Source organism: Pinus tabuliformis, chromosome J (genome assembly GCF_031772625.1).
Source record: "Pinus tabuliformis cultivar Carrire ecotype Pingquan chromosome J, CPIR1, whole genome shotgun sequence".
Classification (NCBI taxonomy): domain Eukaryota; kingdom Viridiplantae; phylum Streptophyta; class Pinopsida; order Pinales; family Pinaceae; genus Pinus; species Pinus tabuliformis.
The window spans coordinates 1624403801-1624423617 of NC_142295.1; the positions used below are offsets into that span (position 1 = coordinate 1624403801).

The 19817-nt window shown below is 39.7% G+C and overlaps 1 pseudogene; it reads left to right on the top strand.

The window, feature by feature from the left end:
- Nucleotides 1-2840: 2840 nt before the first annotated feature.
- The window catches only part of LOC149233699 (nucleoside diphosphate kinase 1-like), a 46812-nt pseudogene continuing 29835 nt past the window's right edge, over nucleotides 2841-19817 (top strand).

Genomic DNA, 19817 nt, shown 5'->3' on the forward strand with positions numbered 1-19817 from the left:
GAGGAAATTTGAGGAGATAGATTTGTGTCATATCTATAGGCAATTAAATTTAGAAGTAAACAAGTTGGCCAGTAAAGCATCGATTTTGAAGCGAGTAATGGAGTTTGACCAATCACAAACATTATTCCCCTATACCATGAGGTGCCCAATAGTTATTTTGATTGAAAAAAGATGGCCAATCTGGTCATTAAGTTAGAGAGAATAATCGTCAAGATAATTCTAGAAGGTCTGCCAAAGTCAACACCTCAAGTCTCAAATCCCCTGCATGTGGCCCACTCCAAGGCAGATAAATGAATTTAATGGTGCATGGAGTCTATGCCTACATCAAATGAATTACCCATCAATTTGAAGGAGTGATTCGATACTTCAAATGGCAGAGAAGAGGATCTAAGTGTAGGAGGGTTGCGAGCAACCAAATATTCACCTTTAACACCTCGAATCGGAGCCTTACAAACTCACACAAAAGTTTTAATTACATATCAATTCAAACCAACCTATGAATAAAATCTTTTAGTAGGAGTGGATCGCCTTAACAGTGTCTAGATTTGGGTAAATATGGCAGTTAATTCCCTCCGCGGGCATTGTCGCCTTAAGAATAAAGTCTCGCTTATCTATATGGAATTGACCACTGTGAGTGCAATGCTAGATACAACAGGGCTATGGTTCATAATTCGTCGAAGAGCACCGAGATCTAAGCATAAGGAAATTGGCAATGCCTAGGACGCATTCACATGAGTACGACTAAGAGAGATGGTGCCAGTCGATAAACAACTTGTCAAGGGCGATGGTGGCTATGATGGAGCTATCAAATAGAAGAAGTGAAATGGTAGAGAAAGAGAAGGAAGCGAAGTTTGAATTGTTGGATAAGAAGTGTGAATGGGTGTAGAGTAAATTAGACAACAAGTTGGCAATCAGGGAGGCAGAGATTATAGTTTTCAAGCTAAAAATGAGGGGAATGGAGACACCCACAACAGCGAGTCTGAGCTCAAGCAAAAAGACTTGGAAGCTAACAAAGGATAGTCAAATCCAATGGCTCAAGGACCAACCAAGCATGGAGAAAGTGTACACAACCCAACGAAGGAAAATTTGGGCACAATAGCAGAAGTTGGGCCATCCGGTGCTTATTAAATCTCAAGCTCTAATGAATGTTTTGCAAATATGTTTTGTATTTAGGAGTTTTTTGTAGAGTCTATGGTAGATTTCAATGTAGAATTGAAGCTAAGAGAACCCACAAAGGCAAAAAAAAAAAAGTGTTTATGGATGTACTAGAACAGTGAAGCCTCTGAAAACACTGAAAAATGTAAAAGGTTTTGGCCTTGTTTCCAACTCTCTTTTAATGCAAAATGATAATCATTTCATTCAAACAAAAAAAAAAGATCCTTATACTTGATGTCATAAAAGATTTAATGTTTACCTTAGATACCATTCTTGAAATGGGAAGAAGTTCCTAGAGTTTTCCATGTCATGTATTACTTGGGAAAATTATATATAACTATATAAAAATAAACTAGCAATTGCACCTAAAGGTGCAAAGGTACACCGAAGGAATAGAAGATTTGGGAAATTCATCTCACTATGAATATAGTTCATTGCTTCGTGAGTCTACTGCTCTGGGTCATGTTCAAGGTTATTAAATAATTTAGCTTGAATAATGATCATTTAAATTCTTCAAATCCAATAAGGATAACAAGGTTATCAAAGAACCCTTGAAACCCAAAGGTGTAATGAATATGAAATAAATTTCTCAACTCAAGTATGTACTACATATCTCAATCCAAAGGTGCAAGAGTGCTTCTCATATATAGCCTTACATTTGCGTACTAAGATCACCACCCACTGCTTTACATTTGACGTCCAAGGTACCATTGTTATTCATGAGTTTAATTGTTACTTTGATGGTTGAAATAACATCGCATGTTATAAATATGTTATGGAAATGATAAATTTCTTGGACCCATTTTTACATCTAAATACAACTCAAGACGCATGTTATATTTCAAAGTTTTATCATTATCCCTTTGCATCACATTTGGATGGTTCTCATTGCTACTTTTTATGATCACATAATACACTTAGAATCACGAAATTGTGTCCTACATTTGGCATCATATAGTTCTATTATAAAGGTTCTTGAATGTTAAAGTGGATGCATTATTTCACGCAATTGTACGGGTAGTTTTGAGTATTGTTATTTCTTGAGTTAGTCTAAAGCTTGACAATGTTATATTTGCTATGGTAACACTCTGTATCCTTGTCTTTTAAAGCTTATTATTGGATCAATGCAAATCTTGGCATTATAATCTTGTTAACTAGATCTATGGGTGAAGTTTAGAGTCTTCTCTGTGATCTATTTGTTAAGAAAGCCACATAATTGGAAAATTTATGGTCAACGTCAATTGCCAAAAACACAAGGGAAGTGAGAGAAGTTAGTTATCAATGGTGAAATGTAGTTATCAATGAAAAGAGAAGCTAGTGTATGCTCCACTCTTAGTTTAATCATTTCAAAACCCACCATAAAGCAACCTTGGCATTGTACACATTTTCCACGTTGTACCACAAAGTGACACATTTTTTTAGTTTTTATAGACTACATGCATTAGACACGCAAGGGAAGGACGCCATGTGACAACTCCCCTTCTCTAGGTGTCGTTGCATTCTAAGTTCCCACAACATTTATCAGAGTCGTGGATCAAGTCATCAAATTATGGTTGTGAGTGTTGTTAGGTATGATTCTAACTACGCGTCAGGGTAGTCGGCATTATAATTGTGTGTCACTGTATCCTTGTTCATGTTGAGAAACCTAGTATTTGCTTATTGCTTGAACTCTCGGTAGATTCATTATGAAGCATACCTTCATCGTGATCAAGCTTGACAACATGCAGTGTGGATTGGTGGGAGAAATTATATCTAGGTTTGAGAAGAAGGGGTTTATTTTGAAAAGTTTGAAGATGGTGGCTATAGAGGTATCATTTGCAAAGAAACACTACAAGGATTTGTCTTCAAATTATCCGAACTTAAACAGAAACGCAACAACTTACAGATATAATCATAAACACGGAGATGCAGCAGAAAAACACTTCATTTCATTAATAGAAAAATATTGAACTATGCTTACAAACAGAATGGAAATAAGATAGCTCGGGCGATGGTGGCTTATCTTTGAGAAGAGATGTAGCGGCTACATGCCTTGGAACTGTGTTACAATGAGGCTCAGGGGCCAATTTATTATTAGAAAACACGAGAAAACCCTAACCCCAAGAGATGTAACACCAAGAGTTTGTGGGCCCCATTGGGGTTAGTTGGGCAACCAACTTCCCAAGGTCGTAACTTGGTCATATTATCTTTGTTTGGCACGTATGATACCTTGTTAGAAAGATCTCTATGAGTACTACAGGTTTCACCACAAGCCCCTTCCTATGGCTATGGGCACGTCGCGGACCCCTAAAAAGCGTCGTTTAGGGGGTCAAAACTACTCTGAAAGTTCGAGACCCAAAAAAAATTCTAAAAATAGTAAATGCTGAAATGAACAAGGAAACAGATGAAACTGACTAGGGGGTCTAGTTGGAATAGGCGGGTGGCCACCAATATCCACCTGGATCATTCCTCCCCCCTTAGAAAGCAATGGTCCCCATTGTGTTAAGAGCCTCCATGAGGTGAGGAAATTTCTCTTAAACCTGGTCCCTGGTGAACCACTTGCTCTAGTGTAGGAGTTGGCCTGCTTTGACAACTCAATATAGTTGTATCCTCTGTTGGCGAGTGTTCTTGATATACGAGTCCATGATCTGATCAGTTGTGGCCTATTCCATGCAGTATGGGTTGAGCTTTGTTGGTGTGAATTGTTCTAAAATGTCAGATGTGTCCAACAATGGTGGAAAGTACGGTCGAAGGTGATCTACATTGAACGCTAGATGCATACCAAGGAACAGTGGGATGCTAAGCTCGAAGGTTGTCACCGATGGACTTGGTCATGTTGTATGGCCCATATCGTAGAGGGCGAACCTTGCAGTGGGGTCCAACAAGGTGCTCCTTCTACAAATGTAGCCAAACTTGTCGCCCACCTAAAACTTGTGTGGCACACGATGTTGATCATGGTGCTGCTTGTACTTAGCATTTGCTTTGTCCAATATATAATGGACCTACTAACAGATGTGTTGAATGCGCTCAATGAAGCTATTAGCCCTTTTAGGTTCGAACCGAACGTAATTTGAATCTTCCTGAGTGGCTACAAATGGTATGGCCACATCAATGGGGTATAATGGCTGAAATCCCAGCCCTACCTGAAAGGGGTTATGGCTTGTTGAGTTGTGGAGAGATTTGTTATAGTTGTGTTGGATATAGGGAAGACTTTCATCCCACGTGTGTGGATGCTTTGAGTTGTACTTTCGCAGAATGTGTATGATCATCCTGTTGACAACCTCTGTTTGACCATCAATTTGGGGATGGAAAGTCGTGGACTTAATAAGTTTTGTATCCAACATCGACCAGAGACTTGACCAAAATGCACTCAGGAATCTGTTGTCCTGATCTGAGACAATGGATTATGGGATCCAAAGTGTACCCATACTTGCTGAAAGAAGAGCTTAGCAGTGGCCTCTGTTGTGATACTCTTCTTGCAGGTCACCATGATGGCAATCTTAGAGAATCTGTCGACGACCACGAAAATGCAATCGTTGTTGTGCTTAGTAGAAGGAAGGCCCAGCATGTAATCCATGGAGACAAGTTCCCAAGGCTGACTAAGAGTAGGTAGAGGAGTATACAGGCCTTTTTTCTTGATAGTTGGTTTGGAAATGGTGCAAGCAGTGCAGGATCTAATGTAATTCCCAACATCCTGACGAAGTTTCGGCCAATAAAAATACTTCTGCAATACCGCCACTATTTTCTCTACTCCGAAATGTCCAGCGACCTGAATGTAGTGTGCCTCCCAAATCATCTTGGCACGCTCACTTAAAAGAACACAAATGTGTCCCCGGTGGCATAACAGTGCATCATGAAGGTGAAAATTTGGAACTTGCTTCCCTTCTAGGAGTGTCTGGTATATGCTGTCGAATTATGGATCGCTCTTGTAAAGATGTGGCCACCCTAATGTCTCGTGCCCACAGGAGTCGAGCACAATGATCAGCGCCATGACCGGTGGTCGGCTGAGGCAATCAACAACATTATTGGTGTTGCCCTTCTTATATTTAATGTTCAAATGGAACTGTTGCAAATAGGTGGACCATTTATGATGGCGATTGTTCTACAACTTCCCTTGTGTCTGTATGAACTGTAAAGGTTGACGGTCTATGTGGATGAGCGTTTCCTTCCCTATAATGTAATGCTTCCATTGACGGAATGCATGCACAATGTAATACATTTCTTTGTCGTAAGTGGGGTACTTTCGGGCTGTGTCTGAAAGTGTCTTAGCATGGTAAGACATTGGATGCCCATGCTGAGTAAGAACCACACCAATAACATAATTGAAGGCATTTGTCTTATTCTCAAATGGTTGTTGCAGGTTTGGTAATGTGAGCGTTGGTGCAAAACAGAGGCGATTCTTCAACTCGGAGAACACTTGTTGTTGGATTTCTGACCAAAAAAACTTTGCTTTCGCTCTGCCCTTGGTGACTTGACTTAAAGGCCAAGTGATATGAGAGAACCCCAACACGAACCTATGGTAGAAATTGGCAAGACCCAAAAAGTTGCGGAGCTCTGTTAGAGTGGTTGGGGCTAGGCAATCCCAAATGACTTGTATCTTGGATACGTTCACATGTACACCCTTCTCATCAATTATGTACACCAGATATTGGACCTGGGTCAGGCCAAAGGTGCCTTTCTCCAAGTTAGCACATATCTTGTGTTGGCACAGGGTTTGAAGGACCTGTCGAATATGGTGGAGGTGCTCTTCCCAACTCTGGCTGAAGATCAAGATGTCAATCTAAATACACCGCCACGAATGCATTGGTGAAGGGTCACAAGATGTCGTCCATCAGTCTCATGAAGGTTGCAGGGCGTTCATCAATCCGAACGACATGACCAACCATTCGAAAAGGTCCTCCTTGGCTTTGAAGGCAATCTTCCACACATCAGAGGCTTCGATAGGCACCTGGTGATAACCTGACTTCAAGTCAATCTTGTTGAAATATTTGGGCCTCTTGAGATGGTCCAAAAGGTCATCAATCTGTAGGATTGGGTACCTATTCCAAATAGTGATCTTGTTCAACACCCGATAGTCAATACAAAGCCTCCAAGTCCCATCCTTCTTCTGTACCAATACAGTTAGGCTCCCACAAGGTGATGATTTTGGCCTGATGTGCCCTTTTTGCAATAGTTCTTGAATCTCATCGTTCTCTAGAATAGAGCGTCGATAGATTGGTCGATTGGGTAGCGGCGTGCCCGGGGTTAGATCGATGAGTGCTTGACCTAACAGTGTAAAGGTATCCCTATAGGTGAGGCAAAAATACCCCTTTACTCCTCCACGACCTTGTCCATCTGTTGTTGTTGTGCAAAGGAGCCCTGCCTAGAAGCCTAGGGGCGAATCATAAGGAAAACAAATTTCTTGTTTTGGGAAATGATCTTATTACATTGCTTTACAGTGATCAAAGAGATGGCAGTAGGTGGGGCTACCTTCAGTATCCTGTACAACTTATTAGCCAAAGTAATAATCACAGAGCGAGGTCTAGACTCATATACAACATGTCGCTTCCACAAGTATGGTTGTCCTAACAATACATCACAAACTTCAAGAGGAGCAATGTCACACAGTACCTCATCCGTGAAGGGCTTGATGTTGTAGGGAAGGCGGCACTGCTGGCTGACACAAAGATCTCATCCTTGGTGAAGCCACCTGATGGTGTACAACTGTGGATGTGCTATAGTCTTTAGGCCCAGCCGCTTCACGACCTCTGCTGAAATGAGGTTCTTTTGGCTCCCACTATCGAAAATGAACTATAGCGGAGAACCCTTCACCCACATATGTGAGTGGAGAGGTGTTCCCCCTCCTCTGGATCTTCAGGCTCAGTCTTCTGGATCTTGGTGGTGGCCACGGTGACACTAGGCTCCTCATCAATGATCTGCTTCCCTTTGTCAATTCCCTTATCGGGTTCTGATTAAGAGTCGGAACCTGCATCTGATTCGGAAGCCTTTAGCTCAGCCACCAGTGATTGCTTGGCCCGACACTCACTTGTATTGTGAGTGGAGCTCTTATGGAACTCACACCATTTTCTCATGTCCTTCTTCATCTTCGAGGTGTTGTTATTTGCTTGCGGTTTCGACGGGTTGTCTTGGATAGCGCCGCCTTGGCTTGGTCTTTTGTTCTGTGGTTTGAGGCGCCTTTTCCTTGCTTTGGATTTGCAAATCCAAAGTCCCGCTTCTTTTGTTTAAACTTCTGCTCAATCTTGACAGCGTACCTGTTGACACCTAATCCTCTGCGATTTAGTGAATGTGGAATGTGAACAGTCATCAAGAAGATGAACTAATCAGTCACATTCATGTATATAACAATAGCTACCTAATGAAATTTATGAATCAATTTTTTGCCTAGTCTGGAGTTACTCCTGGTCTGACATGGTATCAGAGCCAGTCCTAAGAATAGTCGTAACTCCTCTCATTGATTCTCTGCACATCGGTTATGAGCCCTTTTCGCTACCACTCCACCGCTGACAAAGGCTCAAGATTCCATCGTGGATTCGCTGCCTCTCCACACAAGATGCACCGGCTCTGCAACGGATCATTGAGGACTTTGTGAAAAATATTGAAGACGAATCCTTCCGTTGTGGAGATTTCAAGCCACTGTTAGAACCACTAGTGAGTCCAGATACACTTGAACTGCAATCCACAATGATTACACCTCTGTACAAGATCCGACCCCTTCAAATTCCAAACTCGCTTTTTCCGATTTCTTAAGCTGTTCAGCGTGTTGTTGTTTTTCCATATTTTCCGGTGAAAAATGTTTTTGTTCCTTACGCATCCTTGACGATTCCTGAGCTTCGCGGAACATCTCATTAGAGTAAGGACGTCCTCCATTCTCGGAAATTACATTGTCTATCTGCTTCAGCAATTCCGTTACTTGTCTTTCCTTCACTATTTTTGATTTGGTTTTATTATTGAAAAAGACCTTTCGATTATTGCACTTGGGTAAAAGCTCCTGCATAGGTGTATGCTTCATTTTAGTAGCTAATTGTCAACGAAAGTGAAGACTGAATCTCTATATTCCTCGATCGTCCCTTCTACGGTATATACTTTTATAGGCCGCCGTAGATCTCTTGTCTAAACTCTTCACACGTTAGTGGGTCTGGACTCTCCACGAATTTGACTCGCAAGCGATCGAGTTTGCTTTTGAACTGCATCCTGTGACTGAGCTTCAAGAGCTATGCCAAAAGCAAGGGAAAGACATCGATTCACGCAGTTATAAAGTGCAAGGAGCCAACGATTAAGAATCAGAAATAAGTTTTGAGATATTTGCACAAAGAGGAGCGATGTTCGATCTGGAGATGCGATCCCCAGCCATAATGCAACGAAAGCCGCTTTCCATGTTTTGCAGCCGCTACAGCAATTTCACAAATTGATCGACGGTGGAGAAAAGTACACTGTCTCTGTGCTTGCAAGAGACTCAATCTGCTGAAACAGTGAAGACTGAGAGTTTAAAACGTTTGAGTATTGTGCAGTATCATTCAAAATTTTTAAAGCGTTTATATATTGCGCTGCTTTCAAAATAGTATTGGATGATATATTGAAGTGATATATTAATACATTGAAATGATATAGTCATATACTGCGCTGCTTTCAAAATATTATTGCATATTGATACATTGAAGTGATATAGTGATATATTGCGCTGCTTTCAAAGTGGTATTGCATGATATATTGATATATATTGAAGTGATCCCTTGTGCGTTTTGTCAACATAGTAGTATTGCATGATATATTGAAGTGATGTTGATGCTTCTATCAAATGTTAGAGGAAAATAAAGTGCATAAGGCTGTGACATAAGGATTTTTTTTCAGCAGAAGAATTTTTACAGAATGCATTCAATCATCTCTATGGTAGGGATAGTTCTCACTGGCAAAGAGAACTATCCTGAATGGTCCCGGATGATAAAACACACCCTCATCTTCAATGAGTTGTGGAAGGGAGTGTGTGTCGGAGAAGGAGACAATGACCCAGTACAGCCTACATCAGACAAAGAGCTCGTCATTTGGGATAACAAGAACATCAAAGCATATGCATTAATCGCAGCATCTGTAAATGAAGAAGTAAGTCGCCATATTTCATCATATTCAACTGCCTTTGAAGCTTTACAAAAGCTCAAAGAACTCTATGACTCACATTCTGCACTTGAAGTTGTTCAGCTCATGATTAAACTCTTCACTCTTGAACTGAAAAATAATGATCCTCTTGCTCTTGCATCTGAAGTGAAATCCATAATGCATGATATCAAATCCACTAAGGTTGAGCTGGATATACCTCTTATTGCTTTTCTCAAGGCACTCTATCCTACTTACTCCAATTATCTTGAGTCTTTACAAGCAAATGGAAATCTTAAAGATATAACCTTTGACTCTCTTGTGAAAAAGTTTGCTGAAAGAGAGAAAGCCTTTGGAAAGAAGACAGTCCCTAAATCTTCTGAAGAGATTGTTTGCCTTGCTCATAAAGAAAAGCATCCTGCTCAAGATTCTACAAGAGGAAGAGGTGGACGAAGAGGAAGAGGGAGATACTTCAGAGGCAAGGGGGGCAAACATTCTCAAGGAGAAAAAGCAGATCTGCATTGCATTCGCTGCAAACGAAATGGATCACATGATGCTTCTACATGCAAGCTACCATGGGACAAAATTGAGCCGAAAAGAAACCAGCAGAAAGGTAAAACTGATGATACAGACAAAGGTAAAGCACCTGAATCCGCTCACTATATTGAGGCACAATGTAACATTGGAGTAAATGAAGATTTGTTTAATGCTTCGCTTGCTTCTTCGAAAAATGATTGGTTGCTTGATTCAGGAGCAACCTGTCATATGACTCATAGGAAAGATTTTTTTGAAGATTTCACTGACAATGTTGATGGAGCAGTATACTTTGCAGATCAGTCAAAAATCAAGCCATCAGGGCTTGGCACAATCAGGCTTAAACTGCCTGGTCTTCCAGACTTTCTTCTGGATCATGTTCTATATCTCCCACAGCTCAAGAGAAACTTGTTGTCCTTGGTCAACATCCGCCAGCAAGGTCACTCCATTCATATGTTTGATGGCAAGCTTGAGGTAAGAAAAGCATCTGACCACTCACTTGTCATGAGGGGAATAGAAGAAGAAAGGCTTCTCAAACTGCAAGGAACCTCTGCTCATGCACAACATTTCTCATATGTTTCTCATCATGAAGAAGGTACACTTCCATCAAGTTTATTATGGCATGCTAGATTTGGACATTTAAACTATGACAGTCTCCGCTTATTGAAGAAAAATGGTGTTGCTGGTTTGCCTACAATTCCTAGGAAACATAAGCAATGTGATGCTTGCATTCTAGGAAAGCATAACAAACAGTCTTTTCATGATTCACATTCAAGAGCACATAGGAAGCTTGAACTCATTCATTCAGATTTATGTGGTCCAATGCCTGTTCCTTCTGCAAATGGAAATAAATATATCATGACATTTATTGATGATTACACTAGAATGTGTTGGGTTTATTTATTGAAGAACAAATCTGATGCTTTTCAAACATTCAAGAATTTTCATAAATGGATTGAAAATGATGCACAATCTCATATTGGGTCTATTCGCACTGATAATGGAAAAGAATATACATCAAATGAATTTGAACACTATCTTCGCCAACATGGGATTAAACATCAAACAACTGTACCTTATAATCCCCAACAGAATGGTGTAGCAGAAAGAATGAATAGAACAATTTTGAATATGGTACGATCCATGCTTTTCTTCAAAAATGTAAAGATAATGTTTTGGGCTGATGCTGTTCTATGTGCTGCATATATAAAGAATAGATGTCCATCTAATGCTATAAGAAACAAGACTCCTTATGAATTGTGGTATGGACATGTTCCTTCGGTAAAACATCTCAGGATCTTTGGTTCCACCTGTTATGCTTTGATACCAAAGGTACATAGAAACAAACTTGGTGCTAGAAGTCGTAAGTGTATCTTCCTGGGGTATTCAAACACATCTAAAGCATACCGCCTCTATGATGAAGTAAATAAAAAGTTTGTTGTATCTAGAGATGTCATTTTTCTTGAATCATCCAAATCTGACAATGTTGTTGAGCGGCAACTTGATCGCTTGGATAGATTCGCAAAAACGAAATCATTTCAAGAATTTGATAATCAGATTCCACATCTTGAAGGGGGGATTCCTATACTAGAACAACATGTGGAATCTTCTTCTGAAGAACAATCTCCCCTGCATGAAACTCCAACAACAGATGATGCTTTAAGTGATGTAATTGATAGAATTGGGAGACTCAATCTTGATTCAGTCCCAACTCAATCAACAGAGCAGCCTGGACCATCTCAGAAAGGTCCCCCAAAGTGGCTGACAAAGACACTTGAAAGTGTTCATCCTGATGAAATTGGAAAAACAGGAACCAGAAATTCAAACCGACAAAATGGAGGTGATGTAGATGACTCTAATTCACCTGTTGATATGGATGTTACTTATGATTGTGAATTGAACTTGTCTACAGATTTTGAACCAACTTCCTTTAAAGAAGCTGCTTCTCATGATGAATGGAAAGAAGCGATGAAAAAGGAGTATGATGCCCTCATAAAGAATGGCACTTGGAAGCTGGTTGACCCTCCATTTGGAACCAAACCAATTGGCTGCAAGTGGGTCTACAAGAACAAGTACAAAGCTGATGGCTCACTTGACAAGCACAAAGCTAGGCTTGTGGCAAAAGGTTTTGCACAGAAGGAAGGGGTCGATTATGAGGAAACTTTTGCCCCCACAGCAAAATGGGCCACCATCCGGACACTCTTTGCACTAGCAGCTCTGAACGGTTGGAAAGTCCATCAAATGGATGTAAAGACTGCATTCTTGAATGGAGATCTAAAAGAGAATGTTTTTATGTCCCAGCCCGAAGGATTTGCTGTGAAAGGACATGAACAAAAAGTATGCAAACTTGTGAAGTCCTTGTATGGCCTCAAACAAGCACCGCGAGCCTGGTATGAAAAATTAACTGAGCATCTTCTGAAACTCAACTTCAATCATTTTGATCTTGATGATGCAAATTTATTTGTCAAGAAAGTTGGCAAAACAGTTGTATATCTTGTGGTATATGTAGATGATCTTTTAATGACAGGGAACAATGAAAGCTATATTGCATCCATAAAGAAAGAATTAGGAAAAAGTTTTGAAATGACTGATTTGGGCTATGTTCATTACTATCTTGGCATTGAAGTAACCCAACATCCAAAATCCATATTTCTTTCTCAAAAGAAATACATTGGAGATTTCTTAAACAGATTTGGCATGACAGAGTGCAATCCTCTTTCTACTCCAATGGAACAAAACTTAAAGCTCACATCTATTGAAGGAAAGGAATTTGAGGATGCAACAAAGTATAGACAGCTTATAGGAAGTCTCATCTACCTCACTACTACCAGACCAGACATTTCATTTGTTGTTGGAATCCTCTCCAGGTTTATGCAAAAGCCTTGTGAGGGACATTGGTCTGCTGCAAAAAGAGTTCTAAGGTACTTGAAGGGAACTCAAGACCTTGGAATCAAGTATACACAGGTGGACGACTTCAACTTGATTGGATACTCTGATTCAGAGTTCGATGGAGACAAAGAAACTAGAGTATCTACTTCAGGATATGCTATGAGTCTTGGATCAGGAGCTGTCTCTTGGAGATCACGCAAACAATCAGTTCCAGCAGATTCCACAACAGAAGCAGAATACGTGGCAGCAGCTGAAGCAACGAAAGAAATTGTGTGGCTCAGGAAAATTCTTGAAGATTTGCAGGTAAAACAAGTACAATCAACTCCACTCATGATTGACAACACCTCTGCAATAAAGTTGGCCAAGAACCCAAAGTTCCATGATCGTACAAAGCACATCAATACTAAATATCATCTGATCTGACATCATGTTGAGGCCAAAACAATCCATCTTCGTCATTGTTCCACAAATGAGCAAATTGCAGACATCTTCACCAAAGCGCTTGGAAGAGAAAAGCTTGAAAGATTTAGAACGATGCTTGGACTCACCAACATCCCTTCAGATTAAGGGGGGGAATGTTGACACCTAATCCTCTGCGATTGGGTGAATGTGGAATGTGAACAGTCATCAAGAAGATGAACTGATCAGTCACATTCATGTATATAACAATAGCTACCTAATGAAATTTATGAATCAGTTTTTTGCCTAGTCTGGAGTTACTCCTGGTCTGACAGTACCGATACGCTGTGTCGAGCGAGGAAATGTCGAGGAACTCCATCTCTCTTGGATGTACTTATGTAGACAGTTTCAGTACTTGAGCACCAAATGTCGCTTAGTATCCTTGATAACCAGCTTCGTGTGAGGCATATGGGAAGTATTTGTGAACTCTAGCACATCTTAGTCCCTTCCCTGTCGTAGCATGGTCCACTTTATGTATTTATCTTCATAGCTCCTGACAGGGTAATATTGTTCCTTGATGGCATCTCGGAAAGAATTCCAAGTGGGTGCAGTTGAAAACATCGAGGATTCACTCTCGTCCTTTTGTTCACAGTAGGTTTCCCACCAATCCTTGACGTGTGGGGTGGCTTTAAGAAGTGCAAAAGTATTTTTTTCCCAATTGGAAAAGTCATGAACTGAATAATATCCTTCCAATAGATTTCACCATTTATCTATGGCGTCTGCATCTATCAGGCTTTCAAATATGGGAATATCGAAGTTAACTTTTACCTTAAAAGGAGTGGCACCTCCAGAGTGGCTGCTGGATGAAGATGCATTGCCTGTGGTTAGCCGTCGAAGGATTTGGGAAATTTTATCCATCATCGCGTCCCTTTGTCACTCGAGGACTTCCTCGAACAACAATATGAAAGGATCTCCTGCCCCCTCGTCTATCTTTTCTTCCACCATGGGAGGTCGTAGGGTTTTGCGAGGCTAATTTTGCAATGGTTCAACCAGATCAAGCCCTAACTGCTTATACCCTGACCTCGTTAGGGACATGCAAACAAAAAACAGAGAAAAAGAAGACCGCTCTGATACCACTGATCCGAACTTAAACAGGAACGCAACAACTTACAGATATAAGCATAAACACAGAGATGCATCAGAAAAACACTTCACTTCAGTAATAGAAAAATATTGAACTATGCTTACAAACAAAATGGAAATAAGATAGCTCGGGCGATTGTAGTTTATCTTTGAGAAGAGATGTGGCAGCTACATGCCTCTGAACTATGTTACAATGAGGCTCAAGGGCCTATTTATTATTGGAAAACATGAGAAAACCCTAAAAAACCAAAACCCTAAACCCATGAGATGTAACATTAAGAGTTTGTGGGCCCTGTTGGGGTTAGTTGGGCAGCCAACTTCTCGGGGTCGTAACTTGGTCATATTATCTTTGTTTGGTGCGTACGATACCTTGTTGGAAAGGTATCTCCGAGTACTACAAGTTTCACTGCAAGTCCTTTCCTATGGCTTTGGGCATGCCGCGAACCGCAAAAAAACGTCATTTAGGGGGTCAAAACTGCTCCGGAAGTTCAGGACCCGAAAAACTGCTAAAAATAGTAAATGCTGAAATGAACAAGGAAACAAATGAAACTAACTAGGGGGTCTAGGTGGAATAGGCAGGTGGCCACCAATATCCACCTGGATCATCAATTCTCTTTCTTCCTATATTGGCAGAATACCTAATTTTCAACCCTGTTGTAGTTGTGGTCTAGGAGGGGAAAGGTGTTGTTACAACTAGTAAGAAAATTATCGGAGCTAAGAATCCTACAACACTTGAACCCAAAACTATTAGAGGCGACTTTGTTGTAGAGGTTGGAAGGAACGTTATCCATGACAATAACACATTTGAGAGTGCAAATGAGAAAATAACACTTTGGTTTCCTGAAGGTGTGGTGGATTGGCAGAGCGGCTAGCATTCTTAGGTTTGTGATATATTAGCAATGAAATTCTTGAGTCCAACAAGTTTGACTGAGTATTTTTATTATGTCATTTCCACGAAGAGTCGGTTTGTTTCAATGATATTTTGTTCATCATTTTCTCTTCCTCCAAGACTCGAACCTTGTACGAGGCAAAGTGGCTAGCGACCCTGACCCTTTCCATCTATCAATTTTTAACTCTTTAGAGGACGACGAAAATATCATGACAAGTAGTTCATGTTTGCATCGGGTTTCAAATATGGAGAATGCTTGTTGTTCACATGAAGCTTCATTCCATTATTACAGTAAGCCCATGGCATCTAGTCTAGAATGTCTATGATCTTCGACACCACCACATTTTTTTAGCGTTGTTGCTACAACATGCAACTCTTGTCGAGCATCAGGCTTGGAACATTGGTGATCACATTGTGGGTGTTCACGATTCTCAGGAATTTGCATCCCATTTCCTCTAATTTATTAGCTTAGACACGGTTACCCACACGTGGCCCGCCGAAAGAAAACACGATCACTGAAATTTTAGCATGACCAGTTTTCTTGTCGGAATTGACCACTTGACATATTTGGTAGGCCGTTAGTATAACCAAGGCTACACCCAAGTTGTGGCCAATGATTTTTATACTGATTTCTCTACCCTCGTAGTTGTACCAATATTCTAACCTCGTTCACAACCCAACCCGAAGCGTTACCGCCTTCGAGGTTCTTGGTAGTGAAAAGACTCCAAAAACCACTGTCCACCTTAGGCTCCAGGCAACAACCATAAGGGTACTTTCTTTTTCTTTTACTCTTTGTCACTACAGGCGTGCGAAACTCCCTTAGATTTTTTGCCCATTCCAATGGCATCACGGTTCCTTTGTACGACACAACGATGTCTCTCCTCCCAAGCCTGGTGATCTCCTGCTCGTCGTTGTAGACAGCCACAAAGCCCACCCAGCTACTTTGTATGGACACCCAATCTAATCCAGCGAATGGAAACCTTTGCGTTAACCACTCAGGAAACATGATTCCTAAAGTGGCATGGATGTGACGTGTCACACTATATGTAGAATTTTTCAGCCCCACTTTGTCAAGCAACGAGCTCTAGGCATATTTACAGCAGCCATATTGTTGGGACTTGGGATTGAATTCCATGACATTATAGGTGGTGTCGTAGCTTAGTGTGGCACAACTAAAATATCGAAGATCTTCAAGAAAGTTCCAACACAAGATTAAAATTTGCAAAATTTGATGGCATCTAATAATATTTGTTGACAACTCTACAAAGGGAAGACATTCTTGTTTTTATGAAAAATGATAAGAATGATGAAATACCTCCTCGTTTCATTTCAAATGTTTGGAAAGGGGAGCTATTTAATATCAAGTATCATATTTCTATAATCATGTTTTGACAAAAATAATTTTGGTCCAAATTGGGTGTTTATGAAGTTAATTGGCGCTCTCGGTTCTTATATGGAGATGTTCTTTTTTCAAATAAAAGAAGAGGCTTGAAGCCTTGGTCAATGCCACATATATATATATATATATATATATATATATATATATATATGAAACTTATCTATTAAAGATAGAGTTTACTACTTACAAAACCAATGAAAGCTCGTCTGTGACAGAGGAAATTTTTATATAATTCTTGAGATCATGTGATGGAGGAATTATGCCATATATGCTAAGGTTATCATTCACTGTGTCTTGTGAATTTTGGTTCGAAATCCTGTTGGAAATGCTTGGAGACTAGTTCCAAGCAACAATGAAAGACATGGGCACAATTTTTAGAATTTTGGGAATGTAACCCCTAGCAAGTGGACATGCCTTTCCAGCTCAAGCAATACTAATGATATCAGTCATCCATTCAAGGATAGCATTTCCTCTTCTTTTAATTCCAACAGTTGATTCACATTGTTCTTTCCTTGTGTGTCCAAGGGCAATCCAGATTCGAACTTGAGGCATATTTGGCTCTTCATGAGCGATATGTAGCTCTCAAGCTTCTTGATTAAAAAGGAAATTTATTTATATAAAAAAATTAGACTCAACTCACAAGTTGGTTTTGAAACCTTGGAATTTGAGCATCTAAGAGTCCATAGGCAAACAACCACACTACACCAAAATCTATCGTTCAACAATCCACCCAATTCCCATATGCTTACTTCAAAATGTTATGAAAATCCAATGAGAAGTCTGAGATGTTGAAGAAGTTGTTAATTAAGATGTTTATTTTTTTTCAAAAAGATATGACAGCTTCGAGCAATCATGTTATTATTAAGGGCTTGAAAAGCACATGAATCACAGTTTTTTATTAAGGGGAAAAGTGGTATCATTTGTGGATAAAAGAGAAAATCACATTGAAATGGGACTTCAAGTATTCTTTGGACCTCAATTGACTTCAATGTCCTGCAAATTGGGGATGACTCTTCCTTGTTGAAATTTGATTTGTATGATGACAAATCCTTGATTGCGGGTTAAACAATGAACATGCTGGTTGTTTGTGTTGATAGATAAAGAACCTTATGATGATAAACTATCACGTTAGGTTTGGAGAGAGAAATCAGGCTTGGGAAAGAGGAGCAAGCTTGCCTATCCAAAGAACGACTACCTTCTACTTCGGGCCTACAAGTGCTAGTTATTCGAAAGACTCTCATAACCGTACATCTATGAAATTCAGAGGTGAAATACACATTGGAGTTTTCCTTCAGCAGATCCAAGGAGGATGAGCGCACCATATCTCCTCACTCATATTGATATCAACAATCTAGCGCTGGAGATAGTTTCCTGAGCCACAGAGAAATCATTGTTATTATTTTTGTGAAATTTATCAAACCCTTAAATCTAAATTAAGCTGCAGGTGAAAAGTGCATCCAGGGCCAGTGTATTTCTCGTTGGTGAACGCTAGAGATACTCAATATAATTCTTGACTGTGATATAATAACGAGTTTCTGAATAATGTAGATGTTTGAATGTTTGCTTGACATTCCATGTAATAAAATTTTATAACAATTGCATGGGAATGAAAGCAGGTAAATGGAGTTTCGTTTGAAACAATCAATAATCTACATCGTTGCCTACCCAGATCCAACAGATTCCCTACGGCGGCATAAAATGCACGGTGTTTAATGGAACGACGATCCCGCAAAGCAGTTTTCTCAAACTGCTCATTGAAATGATCGGCGGTCTCAATTAACTACCACATCACCGTCCTCAACTTCATTAAACCACTAAAGGTGATCCCGGGAGGCAGTGTATAGTTTCCACCAAACTGGTTTCGTTGGCATATACGTGATGATCGTGGGTCCCATTAGTCCATTAAGTAGCCTTATATATATATCCCTGAGTTTGTTTAAAAGGGTTTAAAGTGCAATTTTAAATTTTAGAAAACAGAGTCTCTCTCAGAGACAATATAAGTTTAACGATTATATATGTTGTCGAATTGAGGCTTCTGTGATCCATATCAATTTATGAAAGATTCTTCAGCGTAAATCACATAGAATATCATTTGTCGACGCATTTCGAACCAACTAGTGTGGTTAATGCGTTGTGTTTCATATATATATGGATATAGAGGCAGAATTATTTTGGTATAAGGAGAGAATAAATATTATATATATAATATTTGAATATAAATTAAAAAGAGAAACAATTTCATAAATGTAAAGTTGGTTTTATAACTAATTTGATAGTTAAGGCTGAGTCAGAAATAAAATTGGGAAAATTACACTTGGGAGAGGTTCAGAGTCTATTCTTCATGACTCAGGTATTGTAATGAGAAACTTTGAAGCCCGAATAATATATTGTAGTTTGATTATAGTTTTGGGAAGTTGCAGCCATTATTTTTCCTCTCATGACTAAGTATTCATCCATGTCTTTTCTTCTTCTGGATAGTGTAACATGCAGCTGGCGTTTCAGTTTAATTTTTAATGGATTTACTTAATTGTACTCGTGGCAATTAATTTTGAAGCCCTTAGTGAAGCGCTCCACATCCAGGAACCTTATTCACATTTTCTCCCTCTTGCATTATTCTTTCTGCAGTAGTTTAAATTCATATTCTTAAGTGCCTAATTTGGACTTTGTTTCCTATTCTCCTTCAATCCACTACTCTAGTCCAACACTATGCAATTCTAAGAGTTTCTCTAGCCATTTTGTTTTGGAAGGCTAGGGTTTCAGAACTAGAAGTTTTGGTTAAAATCCTTCATGGCTTGTCCTTCCAACCACTGATTTTAATTATGCTCATCCAATTTGAAAATGTCTCAGGCACTGGTTCCCCACAACGAGGAACTGTCCCCTAAGGTACAATAGGTGGGGACAAAATTGCCATATTTGGAAATCTCTTGTCTTAGTTTCTCATCCAAGGGGTCTAAGTGGCCTTCCTAGTTGTTAAATCCCTCATACTCCCGCCATTTCTCCCCCAACTTTTGCTTTGGCGACTTGATGGAATTGTTCAATATTCTATCCTAGGCGGTCAACTTTTCAATCGGGTTGTATATCAATATGACCTTCAAAGCCTTTTTGGATGAATATCCCCAAATACATCTGAAGGCTACATTTAAATCACTATTATGTATTAAAAATTGGGGATATAAACCTGATCCGGATTTAAACAAGAACGCAACAAATTACAGAGATAACCATATACACAAAGATGCAGCGGAAATAATACTTCATTTCATTAATGGAAAATACTGAAATATGCTTACAACCAGAAATGGAAATAAACCAGCTAGGGCGATGGTAGCTTATCTATGAGAA